This window comes from Notolepis coatsorum, assembly GCF_963971535.1.
Source record: "Notolepis coatsorum genome assembly, chromosome: 6".
Classification (NCBI taxonomy): Eukaryota; Metazoa; Chordata; class Actinopteri; order Aulopiformes; family Paralepididae; genus Notolepis; species Notolepis coatsorum.
Genome location: NC_140170.1, coordinates 70,787,844 through 70,794,973, shown reverse-complemented (window position 1 = coordinate 70,794,973; position 7,130 = coordinate 70,787,844). Strand labels below are relative to the sequence as shown.

At 40.2% G+C, this 7,130-nt stretch overlaps 1 protein-coding gene across 1 annotated transcript in view; it reads right to left on the bottom strand.

Moving 5' to 3' along the window:
• Positions 1–2,164: 2,164 nt before the first annotated feature.
• Positions 2,165–7,130, bottom strand: part of LOC311230405 (nucleolar protein 56-like) — a 35,703-nt gene continuing 30,737 nt past the window's right edge. Inside the window, exons 25-30 of the mRNA XM_084316674.1 lie at positions 7,013–7,078; positions 6,793–6,832; positions 6,194–6,234; positions 5,908–5,934; positions 5,374–5,456; positions 2,165–5,134 (exon numbers count right to left, since the gene is read on the bottom strand). The gene's annotated coding sequence lies outside the window, so the exon portion shown is untranslated. The remainder of the gene's footprint in view (positions 5,135–5,373; positions 5,457–5,907; positions 5,935–6,193; positions 6,235–6,792; positions 6,833–7,012; positions 7,079–7,130) is intronic.

Genomic DNA, 7,130 nt, shown 5'->3' with positions numbered 1-7,130 from the left:
TTGAGTAATAAAATGGCTTTTAACATGTGCAATGTTCAATGAAATTGAAAAATAAATAATACAATTTGTTGATTAATCCCACTGGTCACAATGGTGACCGTAATAATGTTTTTGTTATAAGGCTCTGCAAATGTTACTGAATGATGTAGCAATGTATTTCCAGCTAAATTGAAATAATAAACAAATAAAGGGTCTCAATTAAATATGTGGAAGTAAAAAGAACCTGTGGGAGGATTTCAACAAGATAAATGCGACAACAGTGCAAAATAGTTCACTATAATATTTCAAAGCAAAAAAAAAAATTAAAAAAAAAAAATTAAATAATTTTTTTTTTTTTTTTTTAGTGCTGCCCCCTGTGCCTATGCAAATGCCCCCGCGTGCCTATGCAGGCACGCGTGCCTAGGGTTGCCTACCCCTGGACTAGAGCATACATTTGAGCCATCAAAGAAATTAAGCAAAAGTGGTTGCCTGTGTTGAACTAGTTTATTTTTTTGAAGAAAAAAAAATAGACTGGATTACTATTACGACTACTACCAGTGCCAATACTACTGAAACATCCCTATTGGCAAACTTTATATATAAAAAATTAAAAATAAAAGTAATTATTTTTTTAATATTAAAATATTATATACATATAATCAAATAGACGGAACGCTTTAATGCCTGGGCGACAAGAAGAGTAGCACCATGGCAGAGGCCCTTGCCACAAGGTGGAAGAGAATGAAGAACAAATCATTCACCCATCTCCCTACAGATGCAGATAGCCCTACAGGGATGTGATTGAGCCTTAAGAAAAAAACTGAAAATGTTTGAAACTATAATTTTTTTTTTATAAACACTCCATTTGAATGAACACATTTTATTTGTATAGATTGAGCTGTTCACAGGGAAGAGGAAGGTGGGAGAGGAAAGGGACAAAGAAAATGAAAAATATCTCAGTGTCCCCCTAAAAAATTAAAGGGGGTCATCTTGACCGCTCCCAAGTCATCCTGGCTCAAACACTAACGTTAAGACCTTATCTTTTCTTCTTTGCAACCAGATTGTGCAACATCTGTAAACGCCTCCTCTGGAAGTCTTGCCTACTGCAAAGGGCTGCAGTTGGACTAATGGACTCTTTTGCTCAGGTCGATTGAGAATGAAGGTGGTTACATTTCTCCATCTCAGCTTCTTGGTTATGTCTAGGTTGACCTACGTGAGACTGCAATTCGAAACTGGCCCCTACAAATGTCCTAACCTAGATGTACAGTAAATGACCAAGTAAGGCTTTGTCAGTATTCCAATGTAAAATGTGTGTGTGTCCCCTACCCAACCCCCCCACCTCCAATGTACAGCCCTCACCCAACCCACCCACCCAACCTCCAATGTAGTTTCTACACCAAATGTATATACTCTTTTTCTGGACACTTTTGTATCACAAACAGTAATGTATTTGCAAATCTGATATGTCATAAATGTCTAAATGTAACAGTACTGTCTATCTGTATGTCATATATGTTATGATGAATTGAAAATGGGGGACCCTGATGTAAACAAGACGAAAGTCTTTCTCTGGTCTGCATCCCCTTAACAATTGTATGTATTGAGCTGTACTGTACCCATTCTGCAATCTGTTAATAAACTTTTCAATCAATCAATCGACTTCTGTACCTCATGCTTGAGTTTGATGTTTCTACAGAGCTTCACATTAACTGGACAATGCTTGCTCTCCCTTGAGTAGTGTTGAGTGGCAGATTACTGCACTGCTTGCAAGTAACCTTCCCTGGTTGGTCAGTTTTACAAAAGCAATCCAGTGTTAAGTGTGTTTCCTAGTGTGTCGACGTCTTTACTGCATCTCGCGCCACTCAACATAACTGCTAACATTATCGATAGCCAATGAAAATCTGTTATGCAAGAATAGCCAGTCTGATAAATGTTGCTTTCGCGTTTCGCTTAGACCAGGTGAAAAAATAATCAAAACATACATAAAGCTCAATATATATTTTTTTAATTTATATATATAAATAAATGAATATTTTTTTATCATGATTTTAGGTCAGAAAAACCGGAAAATTACATCCCTGATATTATATATAATTATGAATAAAGACAACTCTGGGTGTCATGTTTATGGCACATACAAATGGCTTATGTAAACAAGACGAAAGGCTTTATTTTTTTATAAATATTTTTTATTAAACACTAACACAACAGTAACAATAATGACAAAACAATAACAAACAGTATCAACAATACACCCGAGTGATTTCTAGATTTTACTAAACGTTAATCTTAATCTAAAAAAAGAGGCATTAATAGCGTACTATTATGCATTAGATCGCAGAGGGTCGTTAGACCCCCATAGGTGTGATCCAATTTCTATAAGCCACTCAACTAACACATCCAACTTTTTTTTTAACCTACTTTCTATAGAACTTCATTCTTAAGGGGTCCCCACACGGCGAGCGATTTTAGCCAGGCGACCGATTTTTTTAGCGAGGCGACCGACAGAATTGTATTGCCTCCATTGTTATGAATGGGAGAACCCACACGGCAGGAGATTTTGAAGCGACGGTCGCGCAGCTATTTCTGTCGCCTGGCTAAAAATCGCCTTGATCCTATTTTTTGAGGCGACACTGAAAGGACAATGAGGAAATAACATGACTTCTACTGGTGTATCATTTGTACACCATTAATGTATCAATACATTCATTGATCAATAACCTACATATTATTACCATGCTACTTATGTTAATTATTATTAACAGGAACAATAGTTGGAGAACTTAAGGTTTAGTGGCCGCTTGTCATTAACTAACTGACAATGCGCCACGATGCACCTACTAGATGTTTTTGTACTCGGGTAACAAAATAAGTTGTGGATGTTGACAGAGTTTAATGTCCAGGCTGCAGCTGATGTGGTTTATACAGTTTATTGTCCAAAGAAATGATGGTTGAGAACAGAACAGCGTCTTCAGTGAAAAAACTCTCTCTCAGCTGCATAATAATACTTGTCCAATCGGTGCCTAGTGAACGTATTGTAGCGATCAGTAATGTCAGGAAGAATGAGGAGAGGTTGTATTCGTATATGGTGGTTTAATTCCAGCTCAATATGGGTTTTACAGGTTAATATTACCTCGTAACGCGCAACACAGCTACCTGCTAGTGCTAGTGAAGAGCTGCTAATATGCTCACTTCACAACAACATGACGTCCGGTCCCGGCGGTCCGTCCTCCTATATCTCCCGGGGGGAAACAAGTAACCACACCCCCAGCTAGACAGAGCGACGGTCGCCTCTGGTGTGGGGGGACAAGCGATTGTCGTTGAGCAACAGGCGATCGCATCGCCAGGCGACGTTTGTCGCCCGCCGTGTGCAGACCACTTTAGATGCTTCTATAGAAAGTAGGTAAAAAAAGTCTTTGCCCTATAGGGAATTTTTTATTACAAAAAAAAAAAAAAAAAAAAAAAAATGTAAACCTACTTTCTATAGAAGCAGCTGGGCGGTGCACGGTTTTAAGTGAGCGTGGATTATTGAATTGATTGAATGCTAATTTTATTACGTCCGCCTTGATTTCCAACTGGTCAATCTTGGACTCTTTCGAAGTCGCTCTTTCGAAGTTGGGTAAGCTTAAGAGTTTGGAATCAGGGCTGGTGGTCTATCGCCCTGCTCTAAAGACAAACTCTAAGCTTAACAAACTTCGAAAGAGTCGCCAAGCTTAACCAGTTGGAAACAAGGCGGACAGTAATCAAATGTGCAATTAAATCAATTCGCATATTTTGTTCAACAATGACTCATGACCCACCAATTACATAATCCAACATTGTTTAAGAAACTAACACATTCGCAGTGACAGAATCGTTTTTCATTTAGTCTTTATGACCCCATCAACATATCCTTTCGTAACGTTTACTGTCCGCCATCTTGCTTTCACTTCTAAAAACTCGCACGGCGGATTGATAGCAATTCGGTTGTGGGCGGGTCCTGGGACCAAGAGCGTTGGTTATAACAAATACCCACGTGTAACTGGTTATAACAAATACCCACGTGTAACTCGACTGTTTCAGCCAATCAGAGTCGAGAAATTTGCATGCCATTGTATAATTGGGAGGAGTGGGGCGCGAAGGTGGAGGGAGGCAACAGACAAGTCAAGCTTGGGATCGAGGGCTGATTTAACAGATTGCAGCGAGTAAGCTACAGACGAAACCCTGACCCAGAATCAGGTATCTTACAAGTGATTTAGCACCAGGTTCTCCACAAACTTGCGATGCATAACAGGAGAGGAGCGACCATCATCCGGGCGCACCCCAAACCCGTCACAAACAAATTAAATGTGTATAAAGGTCTGAGACAAACCCTTGTGGTTGTCCGGTCACCGATAAGCCAGACAAAAGGGTGGGGGTGTGTAGCCCGTCTCGTATGGCCATCTCTGAGTGAGTGAGTTTAACTTGCCGTACCGCTAACGTCCACAGTCACTTCACAACACTTGAAGTCGATCTTGACTGTGGATACTCGCGGTACCTCAGTTACACTCACACCCCTAAACTCACTCCACCCAGGGCATATAGGCACCACTGTGACCGGTCTCTTATTGCCATCGCTGTGTTGTGTTAAGGGATTGCCCCGAGTGAGTCTCGAACCCCGACGACATCGCAGACCACTATACCAAGAGGTGAATTCACTTCTTGGTAATGTGTCTGGATGCCTTTTAACCCATTTAAAATTGAAACACCTGCTAATAATGCATTATATAGCCTGTATAATGTATATTTAACACACAAATGTGTTTCCCGGTTTCAATGGGTTAAGGGGGAGTGAGTTTAACTTGCTGTACCACTAATGTCCACAGTCACTTCACAACACTTGGAAGTCCATCGTGACTGGATACTCACAGTACCTCCGTTACAGGTGCAACGATTGACCCCATGGGCCCCGAGTGTCGTCCTTAGTTGTAGGTAAAAGAATGATCGCCAGGTACATCATAAAACTAAAGTATTTTTCTGGTCTGCATCCTCTTAGCAGTTGTTTGTATTGAGCTGTACTGTACCCATTCTGCAATTTGTAAAGTTAAACTGAAATGCATTTCATCTGTTGCAAAAGCTTCTTGTCCATACTTCATACGCACAGCTTCCAGGCCAACATGAAGAGCAGGCCTCCGATCTGAAAAAAAGAAATCTAGTTTAATGACAAAGGGATTTTTTGAGAATCCATTATCGACTTGTCCCAACCTCAGTAAGAAATGGAACGGTAATGTTATAATCAAAGGAATTCATCTGGCAAAATCATTCATCACAGGTTGTAAGTTTATAAAATGGGCCATTTCCAGAAACTAAGTGTTGGCCAAGCCAATGTTAATTTCTGCAAATGGAGGATTGTGGACTAGCATGAATGACACTCACTGGAGCATTGGATTTACATCTTCATGGTGGTGCTTGCCCATTGTCCCAACTGCCATAACTGCATCCAGGCACAGTCATCCAATCTAGTTGCAAGGGGGGGGGGGGGGGGGGGGGGGGAGGCATTATTTTTGGAACTCAACACACATCATGATTGTATTGACTTTTACCAACCTCAGTATGAAATGGAACGGTAATGTTATAATCAAAGGAATTCATCTGGCAAAATCATTAATCACAGGTTTTATTTATTAAAGACCATGTCCAGAAACTCAATTTAGATTAACTACTGCTAGGAACATGACAATTGCTTGGCCCCCGGTATTGCTGCCTGCAGCGTTTAACCACTCATCCAATCAACTTCACTAGAGCCTGCACTCCCTTGGGTGTAAAGTAGATTACCAACTTAATTTCATCCGGTAACATTAGATAAGCCAAAGATTGACGTACCAAGATAAAGTATCATGTTGGCCAAGCCAAGGTTTATTTCTACAAAGTTTCTGGACTTGCCTCAGTGCATTTTACTGAAACACTTACCATGGTCGATCAAAATCCAGCAAACACCTGAAGATCAAAAGCAGTGTGTTTTAATAAATTACTCCTGAGTCATTAAATCATATTATTATGCAAACAAGGATAGTCAGTAAATAATTATGTCCACATTAAATGTTCAGGTCAGACATTTGTAAAACATCATTCATCCATACAGGAAGTACCTCCTAATAGGGATGCACCAATAAACATTTGTGGCATATTTACAAAAAGTCAAGATACCGATAGTTTCAGGTATTGTGCATCCCCATTTGAAGTGTACTAGTCTCACCTTAAAGCAAATAGGAAGTGCTGGCTGGATTGTCACAGTACCTGGGGAGACGGACCAACATTAGGATCAACCATGCAAACTAAGCATTTGGATGCAAGAGCAGCACTGCCCAGATCAGCTAGAGCTAATTACTGACTCCACGGTTGATGTCAGACGTTACTTTTTATCATCACACAGGCCACACCATGTCACATCTCACTCGTGTGCCATTTGCCTGGCCTCTTCTGGTTGTGAGTTTTTAAGTAGTCATTAATACAATTACTATAAAACTTTTAAGAACAAGAGCTTTATATTCATCCATTTCTCTGGCATACACATTGAGAATGTGGGCACAGTGCTGCATGTGGAATCCACGAGGCCAGGCAATAGGATGGAGAATGGACCAGTGACACTTGTACATGGGTGGTTGTTTCAGACCCGAGATTACACTGTACAGACACATGTGCAATTCATTCATCTTGCTGGAAGCCAGAGATAACTGTTGCCAACAGCAAAATATGAGTGAACTTCAACTAGAACAATGCATTTGTACGACGTGTGTACATGGCCTGAAATTCTACCCAGAGAGGCCCCGACAGATCTGCCTTACTTCTACTCACTTCCATCTTGTGCAGGCATCCTTTGAGAATTCCATCTCACCTGTGAAACAACACAAGCGCAATAGTATTTAATCTAATCCTTTGTGTAGCATTAGGGGTTAGATTACAATCTAGATCAGAAAGTGATATTTTCCTCAAAAGGATCAGCGACCTGATTCAAAAGAATCATATCAAATTGTAAAAAAGAAAAACACCATGTAACGGGTCATAACATGCTTACCAAAATCAGCTCCAATTGAGGTACCTCCAAAACCAAAATACACTGGATTCAGACATTTCTAGGTTTCTAGAGAAGAAGAGAGATTTTCTTTAACAAATTGAGGTACAAAAATACAGCT